A 20,232-nucleotide genomic window follows, 5' to 3' on the forward strand; every position below is an offset into this window, starting at 1 on the left:
GCAATTACGGAAGAAAAAGAAATTGAAGGCATAAAAATAGGCAAGGAGGAGACCAAGTTATCGCACTTTGCAGATGACATGATGGTCTACTTAAAGAATCCTAGAGATTCAACCAAAAAGCTAATTGAAATAATCAACAACTTTTGGAAACTTGCAGGTTACAAAATAAACCCGCATAAGTCATCAGCATTTCTATATATCTCCAACACAGCTCAGCAGCAAAAACTAGAAAGGGAAATCCCATTCAAAATCTCCTTAGATAAAATAAAATACTTAGGAATCTATCTGCCGAGAGAAACAGAGGAACTATATGAACACAACTATAAAACACTTTCCACACAACTAAAACTAGACTTGAGCAATTGGAAAAACGTTAACTGCTTATAGGTAGGACTAGCCAATATAATAAAAATGACCATCCTACCCAAACTTATTTATCTATTTAGTGCCATACCCATGGAACTTCCAAAAAATGTCTTTACTGATTTAGAAAAAACCATAACAAACTTCATTTGGAATAACAAAGAATCAAGGATTTCCAGGGAAATAATGAAAAAAAAAATACAATGGAAGGGGACCTTGCAGTCCCAGAACTCAAACTATATTACAAAGCAGCAGTCATCAAAACAATTTGGTACTGGCTAAGAGACAGAAAGGAGGATCAGTGGAATAGACTTGGCGTAAATGATCTCAGCATGACAGTTTATGACAAACCCAAAGACCCCAGCTTTTGGGACAAAAATCCATTATTTGATAAAAACTGCTGGGAAAATTGGAGGACAGTGTGGGAGAGATTAGGTTTGGATCAACACCTCACACCCTACACCAAGATAAATTCAAAATGGGTGAATGACTTGAACATAAAGAAGGAAACTATAAGTAAATTAGGTAAACACAGAATAGTATACATGTCAGATTTTTGGGAAGGGAAAGACTTTAAAATCAAGCAAGACATAGAAAGAGCCACAAAATGTAAAATAAATAATTTTGACTATATCAAATTAAAAAGCTTTTGTACAAACAAAACCAATATAATAACTAAAATCAGAAGGGAAACAACAAATTGGGAAAAAATCTTCATAAAAACCTCTGACAAAGGTTTAATTACTCAAATTTACAAAGAGCTAAATCAATTGTACAAAAAATCAAGCCATTCTCCAATTGATAAATGGGCAAAGCACATGAACAGGCAGTTCTCAGCCAAAGAAATCAAAACTATTAATAAGCACATGAAAAAGTGCTCTAAATCTCTTATAATCAGAGAGATGCAAATCAAAACAACTCTGAGGTATCACCTCACACCTAGCAGATTGGCTAACATGCCATCAGAGGAAAGCAGTGAATGCTGGAGGGGATGTGGCAAAGTAGGGACATTAATTCATCTCCTTTTTACTTATCATAGCTGGGGAGGTATAACAGAATCACTGCTACTGCCACTTTTTCAGCTTCCAATCAGGAAAACCAACAAAGAAAAAATAGTTGCAAGTTTCAAATAGATTTTTCAAGTGCTGGTGGTCAGGGATGGAGCGTTTTTGTTTTTTTTTGATGGATATATACATTTTATTGCTTATAATATGAATAAAGTCATTTTCAGTGATATTAGGGCTTCTACTTAAGACATTGAAGCCCTAATGGGCTCATCTGAGGCCCCCAGTGGCCTATTTCAGAAATTTGAAAATGGAGAACTTTCTAAAATATGTCCCTGAATCTTAAGAGTATTAATTATAATCCAGGAACCCATAATGATGCGCTCAGTACCTCCAGGATTAGTGCACTATCCTTCTAGTTAGAGAGAAGGAATAGGATAGGGGTACAATCTTCAGAAGAGGAACCTCTAAGACATTTAGTCCTCAGAAGCAGAGCCTTTGGGTATCCAGCTGTTTCAGAAAAAGATCTGAAGTTGCCCTCTCCTGAGTAGGGGAGCCCACAGGATGGAGGGTGCTAGTATCACATGTTAAGGGATTCAGAGAAATTCTTTTGGCTACAATTTGAAATTTGTTACTATTCTACCCTTGGAAAATGATTGGCTTTTATTGGCCTCCAACCTTCTTGCCCTGTTATCCCCAGGCCTACAAGATGAGCAAGACAAAAGAATGAGAACAACCTACAGCTCCCTAAAAGGCCTGCATGAGTACAACTAGGCCTTACCTGAGCTGTCTGTTCTTTGGGTTAATCCAAGTTAGCAGGTGCTTCCAAGCATTTGTTTTCAGTCTGTGCTTTTTCGCTTTGGTCTGATCACCTGGAGAGAAATGATTAAATAAAGCAAAACTTTTTTTAAAATTCTTCAGAGAAGATAATATCTCTTTTCTCTTCAAAGACCCCAGTGCTGGTCACTTTGAAAGGTAGACACAAAATCAATTAAAGCCTACATTTGTGAAAAAATGCTTAATTTCTTTACTGAAATTTTCCAAATTGGAGCAGAGATGCCTCAGTGGATAAAGAGCCAGGCCTGAAGATGGAAGATCCTGGGTTCAAATGAGGCTTCAGATTTCCTAGTTGCATGACCTAGGCTAGTCAATTAACCCCAGTTGCCTAGCCCTTACTGCTCTTCTGCCTTAGTATTAATTCTAAGACAGAAAGAAAATTTCTCAATTATAATTTGCACGATTTCATGAAATACTTTTTCGAAAGCTCTTACTTTCTGCCTTAGAAGCAGGATTGTGTATTTGGACCCATGGCCTCCTGTCTCCAGGTCTGACTGAGCCACCCAAGTACCCCTTTCATGAAGTATTTTTGGTGAGTGTCAACAGAACCCAGTGAACTTTGGGACGTTTCAACCAAAACTGATAGCTTGAGATTGCTTTTGACAGTGGAAGTTGAATTTTTAGAGCTGATTTAATGTAGTTTTCACAGAAATGTTAAAATAAGGAACTTGGAGAGATAGTACAGGAAAATTGGAGGAAAAATTATGTGAGCCTGAATAATTCCACCATTTGAGACTGACATTTGGCATTGAGGGAGTGGTTCTGGGAGTCAGAGGTCTAATAATGTGTTACTGTCATATTAAAAACTAGACCCTTCACTACTGATGGTCCCAGCAAGAAGGGATACATCCCTCCTTTTGGTCATAGAAATTTTTGTTGGGATGATGGCATTTCTGTTGTGTAGGAGCGGCAATTTTGCTGCAGTAAAAAGATGTGAAAATTTGAATCTATTTGTCTTTTTGTTGCTCCTAACGCAAAGTAAACTCTGTTGGTAACTTTAGAATAGGACTCCCCAATTGAAAGTGAACTCAGGGGCAGCTGGGTGGCTCAGTGGATGGAGAGCCAAGCCTAGAGATGGGAGATCCTGGAATCAAATCTGGTCGCAGATAATTTCTAGCTGGGCCAGTCACTTAACCCTCATTGCCTAGCCCTTCCTACTCTTCTTCCTTGGAACCAATATTGTATTGAATCCAAGAAGGAAGGGGAATGTTTTTCAAAAATAAAATAAAAATTTTAAATTTTAAAGATGAAAGTGAATTCAGAGGGAAAATGCTGCTACATGATCTTCTTGCGTGGGTTGGTAGGTAGGAAGGACAGAAAGACAGAAAATAGAGCATACAACATGTTCAGTCTGTCAGCTCCACCTCAGATGGTCAGAGAGAGAGTCAGACAAAAATAGAAGGGATTTTTATGGAGGTTTCAAGGCATGGGGGATGTGGGATTGTTAGTCCAGCAGGTGGTGGGATAGAAATATCAGCATTATACTGGCAATCCACAACAAGACAAAGGATTAGATATCAACACTGAGTGCCATAGCCAGTGGCCAGACCAGAAGCTCATTTGAAAGTCCTGCCTCTGGAGCTGACCCCATCTCATTCAGATGCTGAGTTGGTGTGTCTGTGGCATTACAAAGAAGCTATTGAAATTGCATGGCAGCCTTCTAGTCTGCAGACCATGGTAGAGGTTGCAGTTCCACCAAGTTTGAGCCCAGTCCAGTTTAAGGATTCAGAAATCAATCCTGTGAAATATCAGAAACATATCCCTAAGTCTGTTGCATGAGCAGTTCGTTCATTGGAGTCAGTATCTTTAATACATTCATGATTCATTTAGACCTGGAACCCTTCAAGAACCATGAAGCAAATAAAAGTAATTAAAACTGAATATTTCTTGGTAAAGAGGAGACAGATCAAGTGATTATCTTTAAAAATTATTGCAACATACCCACTAAAGAAGTCACTTCCCTATTGAGCCATTGAGATGAATATAACAACCTTCAAGCCTTTTGCCTAAAATGTATATGATTTAGTACGATATTTTAGGACACACACACACACACACAAACACACATGCACACACATGCTCACGCATGCACTCCCCAACCAGAGCTATGATCTGAATTTGTTCATTGAGCTTACGTAGTTCATTTAAATGGGACAACATTGACTTCCGGGTAATCATGGCTGCAATCTAGAAGCCACACTCTTCCTCTCCCCGGCACCGAACGAAATAGACTACATCAAAGGAGCATAAAATCACCTTTGGAGGAACAAAAGGACTCCCCAGTACTCCACAGAGGCAAAGGTACGTGGGGCTTGAACATTTCCACACTAAAATAAGAAGGAAAAGCTTGTACAGAAAAGTGAACTGAACCGCCCTTCCCCCACCCCACCTCCCCCACTAAACCAGAGTGAGCTACCTGAGCGCTCACCGGGACAGCGAGTGAGTGGGGAGCATCTCTGTCTGGGGGGGGCACTCCAGGGTCCTTGGGATCTGGGGACTGCCAGGAAAAAACGTCTCAGGGCGGTTTCACTGGAGAATCCAGCGGAGCTGTACTTGGGGCGGGCTGCGCTAAACACCAGGGCAGACCACGCGCTGATTATCTGGGCGGAGCTGAACACCTGGGCAGTGTGGCTGTGATCAGGGACCCAGCGCTCTAACAAACCTTGGAGGCTGGGAAGAACTAGTCTGAAGCAACCTAAATTCACAGAAAAACCACACATATAACCCAGATCTCAGACAAAAAAGGAAAGGGGAATAAAACACAGGTCAGAACTAGGGGAAGATATCAAAATGCCAGCGAATCCACAAATAACAATCATAACTTTGAACGTGAATGGGATGAACTCACCCATAAAACGTAGACAAATAGCAGATTGGATTAGAACCCAAAACCCTACCATATGTTGTCTTCAAGAAACACATATGAGACGGGTTGACACTCACAAGGTTAGAATTAAAGGTTGGAGTAAGACCTTTTGGGCCTCAACCGATAGAAAGAAAGCAGGAGTTGCAATCATGATATCTGACAAAGCCAAAGTACAAATAGACCTGATCAAAAGGGACAGGGCAGGTAAATATATTCTGCTAAAAGGAAGTATAGACAATGAGGAAATATCACTAATCAACATGTATGCACCAAATGGTATAGCATCCAAATTTTTAATAGAGAAACTAGGAGAATTGAAGGAGGAAATAGACAGTAAAACCATATTAGTGGGAGACTTGAACCAACCACTATCAAATTTAGATAAATCAAACCAAAAAATAAACAAGAAAGAGGTAAAAGAGGTGAATGAAATCTTAGAAAAATTAGAGTTAATAGACATATGGAGAAAAATAAATAGGGACAAAAAAGAATACACCTTCTTTTCAGCACCACATGGCACATTCACAAAAATAGATCATACACTAGGTCATAGAAACATGGCACTCAAATGCAGAAAAGCAGAAATATTAACTGCAGCCTTTTCAGACCACAAGGCAATTAAAATATTGATCGGCAAGGGTACATGGAGACCCAAATCAAAAATTAATTGGAAATTAAATAACATGATACTCCAAAATCGGATAGTTAGGGAAGAAATCATAGAAACAATTAACAATTTTGTTGAAGAAAATTACAACGGCGAAACATCCTTTCAAACCTTATGGGATGCAGCCAAGGCAGTACTTAGAGGAAAATTCATATCCCTGAGTGCATATATTAATAAATTAGGGAGGACAGAGACCAAGGAATTAGAAATGCAAATCAAAAAACTTGAGAATGAACAAATTAAAAACCCCCAGAAGAAAACCATACTAGAGATCCTAAAAATTAAGGGAGAAATTAATAAAATAGAAAGTGACAGAACTATTGAGCTAATAAACAAGACTAGAAGTTGGTACTTTGAAAAAACAGACAAAATAGACAAAGTACTGGTTAATTTAATTAAAAAAAGGAAAGAAGAAAGGCAAATTAACAGCATCAAGGATGAGAAGGGGGATCTCACCTCCAATGAAGAGGAAATTAAGGCAATCATTAAAAACTACTTTGCCCAACTATATGGCAATAAATATACCAACCTAGGTGATATGGATGAATATTTACAAAAATATAAATTGCCTAGACTAACAGAAGAAGAAATAGTTTTCTTAAATAATCCCATATCAGAAAAAGAAATCCAACAGGCCATCACAGAACTTCCTAAGAAAAAATCCCCAGGGCCTGATGGATTCACCAGCGAATTCTATCAAACATTCAGAGAACAGTTAATCCTAATACTATACAAACTATTTGACATAATAAGCAAAGAGGGAGTTCTACCAAACTCCTTTAATGACACAAGCATGGTACTGATTCCAAAACCAGGCAGGCCAAAAACAGAGAAAGAAAATTATAGACCAATCTCCCTAATGAATATAGATGCAAAAATCTTAAATAGGATACTAGCAAAAAGACTCCAGCAAGTGATCAGAAGGGTCATCCACCATGATCAAGTAGGATTTATACCAGGGATGCAGGGCTGGTTCAACATTAGGAAAACTATCCACATAATTGACCACATCAACAAGCAAACCAACAAGAACCACATGATTATCTCAATAGATGCAGAAAAAGCCTTTGATAAAATACAACACCCATTCCTACTAAAAACACTAGAAAGCATAGGAATAGAAGGGTCATTCCTAAAAATAATAAACAGTATATACCTAAAACCATCAGCTAATATCATCTGCAATGGGGATAAACTAAATCCATTCCCATTAAGATCAGGAGTGAAATAAGGATGCCCATTATCACCTCTATTATTTCACATTGTATTAGAAACACTAGCAGTAGCAATTAGAGAAGAAAAAGAAATTGAAGGCATCAAAATAGGCAAGGAGGAGACCAAATTATCGCTCTTTGCAGATGACATGATGGTCTACTTAAAGAATCCTAGAGATTCAACCAAAAAGCTAATCGAAATAATCAACAACTTTAGTAAAGTTGCAGGATACAAAATAAACCCACATAAGTCATCAGCATTTCTATATAATTCCAACACAGCTCAGCAGCAAGAACTAGAAAGAGAAATCCTATTCAAAATTACCCTAGACAAAATAAAATACTTAGGAATCTATCTCCCGAGACAAACACAGGATCTATATGAACACAACTACAAAACACTTTCCACACAACTAAAACTAGACTTGAACAATTGGAAGAATATTAACTGTTCATGGGTAGGACGAGCCAATATAATAAAAATGACCATCCTACCCAAACTCATCTATTTATTTAGTGCCATACCCATGGAATTTCCAAAAAATTTTTTTTACTGATTTAGAAAAAACCATAACAAAGTTCATTTGGAAGAACAAAATATCAAGGATATCCAGGGAAATAATGAAAAAAAAATACAATGGAAGGGGACCTTGCAGTCCCAGAACTCAAACTATATTACAAAGCAGCGGTCATCAAAACAATTTGGTACTGGCTAAGAGACAGAAAGGAGGATCAGTGGAATAGACTGGGGGCAAGCAACCTCAGCAAGACAGTATATGACAAACCCAAAGATCCCGGCTTTTGGGACAAAAATCCACTATTTGATAAAAACTGCTGGGAAAATTGGAGGACAGTGTGGGAAAGATTAGGCTTAGATCAACACCTCACACCCTACACCAAGATAAATTCAAAATGGGTGAATGACTTGAACATAAAGAAGGAAACTATAAGAAAATTAGGCGAACACAGAATAGTATACATGTCAGAACTTTGGGAAGGGAAATACTTCAAAACCAAGCAAGAATTAGAAAGAGTTACAAAATGCAAAATAAATAATCTGGATTACATCAAATTGAAAAGTTTTTGTACAAACAAAACCAATGTAACCAAAATCAGAAGGGTAGCAACAAATTGGAAAACAATCTTCATAAAAACCTCTGACAAAGGTTTAATTACTCAAATTTAAAGAACTAAATCAATTGTACAAAAAATCAAGCCATTCTCCAATTGACAAATGGGCAAAGGACATGAACAGGCAGTTCTCAGCCAAAGAAATCAAAACTATTAATAAGCACATGAAAAAATGCTCTACATCTCTTATAATCAGAGAGATGCAAATCAAAACAACTCTGAGGTATCACCTCACACCTAGCAGATTGGCTAACATGACAGCTATGCAAAGTAATGAATGCTGGAGGGGATGTGGCAAAGTGGGGACATTAATTCATTGCTGGTGGAGTTGTGAATTGATCCAACCATTCTGGAGGGCAATTTGGAACTATGCCCAAAGGGTGATAAAAGAATGTCTGCCCTTTGATCCAGCCATAGTACTGCTGGGTCTGTACCCCAAAGAGATAATGGACAAAAAGACTTGTACAACAATATTCATAGCTGCGCTCTTTGTGGTGTCCAAAAATTGGAAAATGAGGGGATGCCCATCAATTGGGGAATGGCTGAACACATTGTGGTATCTGTTGGTGATGGAATACTATTGTGCTAAAAGGAATAATAAAGTGGAGGAATTCCATGGAGACTGGAACAACCTCCAGGAAGTGATGCAGAGCGAAAGGAGCAGAACCAGGAAAACATTATACACAGAGACTGATACATTGTGGTACAATCGAAGGTGATGGACTTCTCCATTAGTATCAATGCAATTTCCCTGAACAATCTGCAGGGATCTAAAAAAAAAATACTACCCACAAGCAGAGGATAAACTGTGGGAGTAAAAACACAGATGAAAAATAACTGCTTGACTACAGGGTTGGAGGAGATAAGACTGAGGAGAGACTCTAAATGAACACTATAATGCAAATTCCAACAACAGGGAAATGGGTTCGAGTCAAGAACACATGTGATAACTAGTGGAATCATGCGTCGGCTATGGGAGAGGGAAAGGCGGGGGGGGGGGGGGGAGGAAAAGAAAACGATCTTTGTTTCCAATGAACAATGTATGAAAACGACCAAATAAAATAATGTTTAAATAAAAAAAAAAAGATTTGAACCCAGCACCTCCCATAACCAGGCCTGGCTTTCTATCCACTAAGCCACTTAGCTGCCTCTGATAAAACCTTTTTTAAAAAACCATTTTCATTTTGTGAATGTTATTTGATTCTCTCTGTGTCTAGAAATGTCTAATTCTTTTATCATTTAAAAGTATAAATGGAGAAAAAAAAATAAATGGGACAACATTCAATGTTATTTGGCAAAATTATGTTTAGCATCTTATGAGCTGGACTTCTGAAAGAATATATTAAATCCTCAGAAGGCTTCTATCTTTTTCTAAATGAAAACTAGTTTTATTAAGTATTTGTTTTGGAGCACATAGTAAACTACAACATATTAAAATGATGAGATTGTAAGTGATTCCCAGTGCCCAAAAGTCTTTGAAGAAATTAGAATTATTTATACAGTTGAAGCCTTTAAGAACCGAAATCAGGACAACATTGCAGTTAGTCTCCTGTAATAAAAACTTGTGTCAATTCATTCAGGAAAAATTCTGTGGAGAAAAAGATTAAGTCTAGATAATCTCTTAGACTAGAGGAATTAAGCCAGTAGAAAAAGTATTGATAAGAAAGGTCCACACCTAGGGAGGGGCTATAAAAAAAAAAAGAAAAAGAAGGGAGAGAGTTTAAGAAGTAGGAATGAAAGAAGAAAGAGCTGAAGATTAAGAGAAGGTTGGGGTTTCTTTTGTTGACTGGGAAAAAATACAGAACTATTAAATAGTCAAAATCACTCTTTAATCAAGGGCAAAAGGGGTTCAGTGCCATAGTAGGCCTCAACACAGAGCTAAGCGCCACACACGACTGCGCAGAGTCCGAGGATTGAACTCTGGCCTCTCTGAACACTGACCCCTGGGAGTGCCACCATGCAAGATGAACTCCAGATAACAAAAGAATTTGGGGAACCTCTAGATAATTTGGGGAGTCCAGGGGCGGGGAATGATGATTGACATCACTATAGCTACAAGGAAATGGGAGTTTCCCCCCTCCCCCAACCTTATCCCACAGAGGAGAGGGAGTATAATGTTAAGGTATTACATATGCAGCTGCTTAAATTTATTTGTGGTTTGAGATTTGCACCTACAACAAGATGCATTCCTCCACAGCATTTTTAAGTAAAAAGAAATGTTTATTGTTACTACGCAAAGATTCAGCAATTTAACTTACAACAGAAAGCATAACTGAATCAACAGAAAGCATGAATAAATATAACACCACCAGCAATAATAAGAGAGATAGAAAAGAAAGATACATCATCAAATGGGGGAAACACCAACACCTGAATATTCTAGCTGAGGGTGGGGGGTTCCAGGGCCCAACATTCAAGGTCTCATTTGGAAAAGCCCCAGGCAAAAGCATCCTTTTCCATGGGTGAGACTCCAAATTCCACATTCCAGAAGAAGGTTTTATTGATCTCAAAGATGGCATTTTTCCAACTATACTTTACATCGCTATGTCCAGGGTCCCAGTAACCTGGTCAAGATCCCGAGCCCCCAGAATCGACCAGGCAAAACCTGTCTCAAAATTTAATCAACAGTCATGGAGACAACACATTCTGTGAGACAAGAGTTAATCTCCCAGAAGTATATTTATCTTCCAAACAGTCAGAAACCTTGGGAAACTGCTGAGGACTCTGGCCAAAGTTCAATGCAGCCCCAGTCTCTGCTGGTAAAAGTGAGGCCTATGAAAGTAGGGACATTAATTCATTGCTGGTGGACTTGTGAACTGATCCAACCATTCTGGAGGGCAATTTGGAACTATGCCCAAAGGGCGACAAAAGAATATCTACCCTTTGACCCAGCCATAGCACTGCTGGGTTTATACCCCAAAGAGATAATAAGGAAAAAGACTTGTACAAGAATATTCATAGCTCAGCTCTTTGTGGTGGCCAAAAATTGGAAAACGAGGGGATGCCCATCAATTGGGGAATGACTGAACAAACTGTGGTATATGTTGGTGATGGAACACTATTGTGCTAAAAAGAACAATAAAGTAGAAGAATTCCATGGAGACTGGAACAACCTCCAAGAAGTCATACAGAGCGAGAGGAGCAGAACCAGGAGAACATTGTACACAGAGACTGATACACTATGGTATAATTGAACGTAATGGACTTCTCCATTAGTGGCGGTGTAATGTCCCTGAACAATCTGCAGGGATCTAGGAGAAAAACCACTATCCATAAGCAGAGGACAAACTGTGGGAGTAGAAACACTGAGGAAAAGCAACTGCCTGACTACAGCGGTTAAGGGGACATGTCAGAGGAGAGACTCTAAACGAACAATCTAATGCAAATACTAACAACATGGTAATGGGTTCGAATCAATAACACATGTGATACCCAGTGGAATCACGCATCGGCTATGGGAGGGGAGGAAAAGAAAATGATCTTTGTCTCTAATGAATAATGCTTGGAAATGATCAAATAAAATATTTTTTAAAAAGGGAGGCCTATGATATACAGCAGGGAAGATTTACTAAAATTTTACTTTAATGCTTCAGGAAGAGAGGGAAGGGAGTGGCCCAAGCTCTCAGCTCAGGAGAGGGAGTAAGCACTTCCGTTAGACTGCTAGGGAGAAGAGTGGGGAGGTACAGTGGAGGAGGGGAAAGGAGCACCTCTGCCAGAGTCCCTCTGGTTTTCTAGTAACTAATTATGGCTGGGAACACACCCATGTCCCACAGAAAAGTCTCTGCTTTCCATCTTTGGCATGTGTGCCATAGGCTTGCCATCACAGTTCTAATGTCTTTTTCACATTCATCACTTTCAAATAGTTTCTCTCTAGTGTGAGTTTGCTGGTGGGTAATAAGATTTTCCTTAGGACTAAATGTTTTGCCACGTTCATTACATTCAAATGGACTGAATTTTCTGATGGAGAATAAATGTTCTCATGTGGCTAAAGGTTTTCTTATATTCATTATATTCTATTATTTCTCTCCAGTATGAATTCTCTGATGGATATTAAGTCGTCTCTTCTGACTAAAGCTTTGTCCACATTCAATACATTTAAATAGTCTCTCACCAGTGTGAATTCTCTTATGGTTAAAAAGATTTGTCTTACAACTAAAAGTTTTCCATATTTATTGCATTCAAATGGTTTCTTCCCACTAAGAGTACTATTGTGAATAATATGATGTCCCTTTTGATTAAAATTTCCCACATTCATTACATTCAAATGGTTACTCTGCAGTAAGAATACTTAAAGGGTATCAAGAATTGCCTTCCAGACTTCCGGTCAAGATGGCAGCATAGAAGCAGTGAAATTTCAGACCTTGGAAACCCTTCCTTACCGATCGCAAACTGAGTGCTCCTGGGACACCGAAATTCAAGCTGAACAACAGGACAGACCCGGGGAACCCTCCTCCCAGACCTGGATCATAAGGTACGGCCCCCCAAAAGCCAGAACCCTAGATCACTTGAATCTAAGGGGTAGGCAGAAGGAAGGTCCCAGGACCCATCCCCCCCAACCCAGAGTGCTGAGCCCATGGCAGCAGCAGGAACCTCAGGGCCGGCACAAGGGCCTCATGGCTGGCTATTTTGAAGGACTCACCTTGAAAGCAACCTGAGCCAGTCTCTGGGGCGCCCAACACAGACGGCAGGGAAACAGAGAAGGGGGAAGCCTGTAGCCCCCCTGACTGAGTCCTTCCATCTGTGTCTCAAGGGAGGTCCCAGCGTTAGGGTACCAGCTGAACCCAATCCCATCATGAGCCCTCAGAGCTACTGAAAGGAGAGAAACCTCAGGGCCGGCAAAGGGGTTGCTCCGAAAAGCTTACCTTGAAAGTAACCTGGACCAGTCTCTGGGCATTCAACACAGATTGTGGAGGAGGAGGTTGAGTTTTTTCTTTTTTCTTTTTCTTTTTTTGGTTTGGGGATCATTTGCCCCACACCAAGTGAACCTAATCCCATCAGGAACCCTCAGAGCTTCTGAAAGAACAGAAACAGGGCCAGTGAAGGGCTTACCTTGAAAGCAACCTGGGCCAGTCTCCGGGCATTCAACACAGATTGGAGAGGAGGAGGTATTTTGCTTCAGGGCTCATTCGGTCTAAACCAGCTGAACCTAATCCCAATAGGAGCCCTCAGAGCCCAGGGAGGTCTCAACCCCTCCCACCTTAGAGAGCAGGGTCTTCTGAAAGAACCAGCTGAACCTAATCCCATCAGGATCCCTGAGAGCCCACGGAGGCCATGACCCCTCCCCCCTTAGAGAGCAGGGTGTTCTGAAAAAACAGGAACCGAGAGGCGGAGTCAAGATTGCAGACAAGAAGGAGCATAGACCTGGCAGCCTGGACAGAGCTTTGAAGATCCTCCATATTTGCTCCAGCTGTCCAGGAAGTTTAAAACTCAGAGTAAACCCAGCCCAACTAAGCTGAGCCCAATCCCATCAAAAGTCTCCAGAATGCAGGGAAGCCCAGGCTCCCCACCCATCCTCATTGACTGCTGGACTTTAAGCCAATCAAAAGCCTCCAGAGGACAGGGAAGCTCAAACCCCCAACAACCCTCCCCCAGAGACTACACCAAGAGATCTTCTGTTAAAACTCCAAGAGGGGAGACTGATAGATGTCCCCAAAAAAAACAAAAAAAAAATGAGAGGAACAAGAGCACAGACAAATACAGGGAGTAAAGAAGGAGTGAATTTGAGCGAACAACAGAAAAAGAAGAAAGAAACTACAATAGACAGCTACTACTCAGCAAATGGAACAGAGTGGGAGAGATCAGCAAACGATAAACCAGAAATCCCAGCGAAATGGATACAGGCTGTGAAAGAACTCAAAACACAACTAAGAGAGGCTGAAGACAATTGGGAAAAGAACTTAAAAATTAAGATAAGCCATCTGGAAACAGAGGAACTTGAACTAAAACGAGAAAATAGTGCCTTGAAAGCCAAAATCAACCAGCTGGAAAATGAGGCAAAGGAGATGAAAGACAAGGTAAAGAGGATGAAAGATGATCTTCAAAGAAAATCAAACCAGAAGGAAAAAGACGACTAAAAAGCCAGAGATGAAATCCAATCTTTAATAACCAGAATAAAACAACTAGAATCAAGTGACCTCACAAGGCAACAGGACACTATAACACAAAACAAAAAGAATGAAAAAATTGAGGAAAATGTGAAGCATCTCATTCACAAAACAGACGATTTAGAAAATCGTTCAAGAAGAGACAATTTAAGAATAATTGGACTACCAGGAGACCACGACAAAAGAAAAAGCCTGGACATAATACTAGAGGAAATTATCCAGGAAAACTGTCCCGAGATCCTAGAAAAATAGGGGAAAGTGGAGATTGAAAGAATCCACAGATCACATCCTGTATTTAATCCCCAACTGACAACACCAAGAAATGTTATAGCCAAATTCAAAAACAATCAGATGAAAGAAAAGATATTACAAGCTGCCAAGAAGAAGCTATTCAGATACCATGGAAATACGGTGAGATTAACACAGGATCTGTCTGCATCCACACTGAAGGACCGAAAGGCATGGAATACCATATTCTGGAAAGCAAGGGAACTAGGTCTACAACCATGAATAAAATACCCATCAAAACTGACTAAATTCTTATAGGGGAAAGTATGATCATTCAACACAACAGAAGAGTTCCAAGCATTCATAAATAAAAGACCAGACCTGAACAGAAAATTTGATGTCCAACCACAGAACTCAAGAGAATCATCAAAAGGTAATTTAAAAAGAGGGGGAAAACAAACAACAACAAAAAAAATTTTTTAAGGGACTCAATAAGTTAAAATAATATGTATCCCTATAAGAAAAGAGGTCATTGGTAACTCTTAAAAACTGTTGCTATCACCTGACCAGCTAATTCTGGAGGGCATTTAATCAGAAGGCTGGAGACTGGGCAGGTAGAGCTCAGGCTGAATCAGCAGCAACAGCCCTGGTAGTGGTCGGAGCAGCAATGCAGAGGGTGGAGCAGCAGTGGCCGAGATGGAGCAAAAACAGGTGGGCTGAGGGACTGGTGAAAAATTTACTTACTTAACTGAAAATCTCTCTTTAAAAAGATGGAAGGTAAGGGTTGGGGAAATTAATAATCAATAACTATTATATTTTAAAAGTTTCATTAATAATAACAAAAATTTTTTAAAGTTACCTGAACTCAGCCAGGTCACAGGTCAAAAGGGAGGAAGAGGAAGGAGTTACAGCCACTTATGTAACAGCATAATAGCGTGATCATTCAAAGGTGAAGGTGCAAGAGAGATTAAAGGGAATTTGGGGAAATACTAAGGGACTTCTGGGGGATGAAATCCAAAGGTATAAAAACTTCATTTATACAATGCTATCAATTGAGATTACTAGCTCTCTCCAGGATCTGAAAGGTGAGCAGAAAAAAAGAGTTGAGTTCAATTTGGAAAATGCTTCATGTAAGCATTCATTTGGCTATTTGATTTTGAGCAGTAACTGAAAAAGCGAAGAGCTCTTTCTGTGTTTTCAGTAAGAGTACAGACCTATTAAAGCTATTTGTAATCACTGACATATGAAAGGATTGTTTTCAGGAATGGATTCCACAGCTTCTGTATATCTATCAGATTAGACACTGAGCAGGTGATGAGAAGCAAAATTTTCTCTATCTGGCTTACTTTCATATGGCAAGAAGCAAGAGAGAGCAGACCTAGTCACATTCTGTGGGTGAATGATGATAAAGTTTATTAGCAGATAACTTAGTGAAAATGGGGCCACCTAATTGAATTATATAATTGGGGGTGTAAAAGAGCTTTTAGTATGTTATTAGATGTTATTTAGCGTCACTTATGTGCTAAAAGTATAATAGCAAATTTCAGTAAAGTATATATGAAAGATTATGAAATGTAAGGAGACAAAGAACACCATAGGAGAAGAATTAGTGATAGAAATTCAGTTTAGTCACTCTACCCTTCATCCCAGTGGGGTTGCTGTGGGCCAATAGGAGGTTCTGGTGAGTCTCTCCCCTTTGCTGCTGTTCACTGGCTTAGACCCTTGATGGCTTGTTGGCATTTCATTCCAAAGAGGCATCTTCCAGGAAAAGCTGTGAGCTAAGATCCTGAACCCCCGAGAACTCGGGGCATGCCTCATGGCACCTGATTCACACTTTCTGCCATCTGCCACAAAGGTCAGAAGTCTCTTCTCCCAGGCAATGGCTTTCACAAACATCTAGGTGAAGTGAGCTGCCAAACAAGGCAGCAAGTAACAGACTGCAGGATGCTACCAGTGTGGAAGTGGGGACCAATAATGCCAGGATGAGGCAAGAAATGACCAACCCCAACATGGAAGCAGGAGGCCCCAGGGAGACCCAGGCCTGCTTGTCTCATGGCCAAGGCTAGCTGCGCTCTACACTTAACTAGGATCATCCAAAGTATAATTAAAGAAGAGGCCAAACAAAAGGCTTTAATCTTCAACTCCAGACAAGAAACCAGAGGGTAGGGGCAGGGCCCTGAAAGACTGTGGTCTAGGAGTCATTTCAGAGGACCTTGGTGTAAAATTTAAAATCAGATTTTAATAATAAAAAATATATTTTGTTTTAAGGGGCTTTATTAAATGATCATTAGAAATCAAGGAATAAAGAGGATACAAAATAAAAACCACGTGCCCATGGCTGGTTTGCCATTTTCAAAATCCCCACCTTACCACCATCACCACCAATTGCTGCATCATGCCAAAGAGGAGGCAGAGCCTCAATGCCCACTGGCTTTATCCTCTGTCCACAGGAAGTATTGTGACAAGGAAATCACTTTAAAAGACTGATATATATTAATTTAAGGTCACCAAGGAATTCAGCTATGTAATTGTAATTCCTTAATGAAAACTCAAGACAGCAGTCAACCTTTTATGGAGTTTAATTACAAACAGGAGGAAGAAAGGTATTAGAGAGAGAGAGAGAGAGAGAGAGAGAGAGAGAGAGAGAGAGAGAGAGAGAGAGAGAGAGAAAGGGGAGAGAAGGGAATAGGGCTTAAATACCCCCTCTGTTTAGGCTGGGCCAAAAGGCCCAAGCCCTTAGATAGCTGAGGCAAAGAAAAGAGATCAGTCCCTATCACTCACGTGACCAAAATGGAGAAACAGTCTCAGGTGCCTCCACTTCCAGCTTCCTTCAGAGCAAGCTTCTCAGAGCACAACCTCTCAAAACAAAACCTCTCCAACCACCTCCAGAGCCACCTTGCTCAGAGCAAAACCTTCTCCTTCTCTCCTCAGACCCCACTATCTTTAAGGAAACCATCTAAGTTCCCTCCCCTCAGTTCTCACATCTACCAATCACTGTCGATGTCTCCCCTGTGCCAATGGTGGTTCTAGTTTAACCCAGGACCACCCAGAGGTCTGTGACTTTGCACATGTCTGTTGAAGGTCATATTCTCAAATAATTAAATCTTGATCCTTTGCTGCAGCCCTTCCTAAATCCTGTTACCCTGAGTAGGGTGGAGATTGGAAGTTCCAAGACCTGGTTCTGTCATTCCAAGTATCTCTATTGTATCAATTCTAAAATCAATCATGACTCAAAGAACTTTCTGTTCTATGCTTAAGCATAGGTCAAAGCCCTTTCCATTGTTCAGCAAAAGGTTTCTGTCCTAAAGTAATCTTAAGTAGGGAGGAGGACCCTCCCATGCCAAGGGGGTTTACATTCCAATAGACTATCAGTAGGAAAATTTTCAAGTATGAAATTTCCCAATGGTGAAATTTCCAACATTTATAAGTCTAAGAAATTTTAAGGTTTACAATCCCCCCTGATGATCATTGGGAGACTAGTCTCCCCATTGATCATTTAACATAATCATTTTGTAGTTCTAAATGCACTTCTAACTATAGGTATACACAATATTCAATTTTCTAAGAGAAATTAGAATAGTGAGAGAGGAAATAAAAAAAGAAAGCAAAACCAATGTTTTGCTAGGCGCATTGACAGAAAGCCAAATTAGGAGCAGTCCCTTTTGGCATAAATGTGTACAATTACAATAAATGTTCAATCAAAAGTTCAGTCCAATCAATCATATCCAAAGTTCATTCTTGATCTTCTTGATGAAGTGTAGGTTTTCGGCATCTTTCTGCAACAGTTCAGGATATAAAAGTTTCAAGCTTCTTTCTTGAAGATCTTTTCTCGAACAGAATCAAAATCTTTGATTTTTTTTATAACAGTAAATCTTAAACAAAATTCAAAATACTTGGATTTTTATAAAAATACAATCTCAAAAAAATTCAAAAATTCTTAGAATTTAAATTAAAATACAATCTTAAACAAAAAAATTCAAAAATAAAAAAAATTCTTAGATTTTAAATTAAAATACAATCCCCCCTGAAGTAAGTATTTTAAAAAATATCAAGTTTAGCTCAGAATGCAATGTTCAGTTATGGGGGTGTATGTGTCAATTATCAACAGAATAGAAAAATAATCAAAAACAAGAAAAAATTCAAAATAGGCTTGTATAGGTCCAGTTTAAAGTAATTTCTATCCCACAAGTATGTAGGACAGAATGCAGTAATATTTCACTTAGCCATTTGTAGCCAAGACTACAGGAAGTTGCCATAATATAAGAAGAAAAGAATTAGAATTCTATTTTGATGGGGAAATGTCATTCCCTCATCTGATTTTTTTTTTCATTCAGGGATATAGCGAGCCAGCATGATAGTCAAGCTTTGTACTTGTTTGAGTACTTCGAAAAGAGTGTAGATACAAGGAAGTCCTACGACTTAAACATAAGTTAAGTGTCGCAACCTCGAGTCTCACTTTAATATTTCTTGTGTGCTCTATTGGCACTATTCAGGTTTAGTCTGTGCTCCTTGTTTTTATCCCTTTTCCTGGAATCAGACACAAACATTAATCACAGTCCTATAATATTTTATCAATAAATGGCAGGTTCCCATAGTTTAAAGCTTTTAGGCATATATTGATATTATAGCAAGAGTATATATATATATATATATATATATATATATATATATATATATATATATTAACTTGTATTACTGCAGGAAAAAAATAATATTAATATTAATTATGTGTACCTTCAGTACAAAAAATGAGAAAAAATTCAAGTATTCTGATCAAAAATTTGGAGGTATCCTGCATTCCTCAATGCCCCTAATTCTTCAGCTGCCATATAAATGTCAAAGAATGTAGTACTCATTTTTATATATATATTTTGTAATTTCACAAAACACGTGGGGAGCAGGGCAAAGCAACAAACTTTCCACAGGGTTTTTTTTCCTAATCTAGGAAGTTGTTCCTTAAGGGAAAGGATATTTAGAAACAGCTCTTCCAGCCAGGACTTTAGGGTCCTGTTGCTGAGATTTAAAACAGCTGTTTTCTATCTATCAGAGTCACACAGCTGGGAAGTATCCGAGGCCCGATTTGAACCCAGGACCTTCTGTCTCTAGGCCTGGCTCTCAATCCACTGAGCTACCCAGCTGTCCCTTAAGATTAAAGGGAAGAAAAAGAAAAACTGCTGATTCCAATTTAACTTAAGGAGAAAAAAGAAGAGAGAAAAAGTTTTTTATACTCATGTGTTCTAGCAGCTGTGTCTTTAAGCCAAGTTTGCTGTTAAAAGGGACTAAGTGGTGAGATGGTAGAGTAAAAAGGCAAGGAATTTCAGAAGTTTATTGAGAGAATTCTTTAGACTCCCGTGTGGTCAACCACAATGTGACAAGGAAATCACTTTAAAAGACTGATATATATTAATTTAAGGTCGCCAGGGAATTCAGCTATGTAATTCCTTAATGAAAACTCAAGTCAGCAGTCAACCTTTTATGGAGTTTAATTACAAACAGGAGGAAGAAAGGTATTAGAGAGAGAGAGAGAGAGAGAGAGAGAGAGAGAGAGAGAGAGAGAGAAAGGGGAGAGAAGGGAATAGGGCTTAAATACCCCCTCTGTTTAGGCTGGGCCAAAAGGCCCAAGCCCTTAGATAGCTGAGGCAAAGAAAAGAGATCAGTCCCTATCACTCACGTGACCAAAATGGAGAAACAGTCTCAGGTGCCTCCACTTCCAGCTTCCTTCAGAGCAAGCTTCTCAGAGCACAACCTCTCAAAACAAAACCTCTCCAACCACCTCCAGAGCCACCTCGCTCAGAGAAAAACCTCCTCCTTCTCTCCT

The sequence above is a fragment of the Monodelphis domestica genome, chromosome 2 (assembly GCF_027887165.1).
Source record: "Monodelphis domestica isolate mMonDom1 chromosome 2, mMonDom1.pri, whole genome shotgun sequence".
Classification (NCBI taxonomy): Eukaryota; Metazoa; Chordata; class Mammalia; order Didelphimorphia; family Didelphidae; genus Monodelphis; species Monodelphis domestica.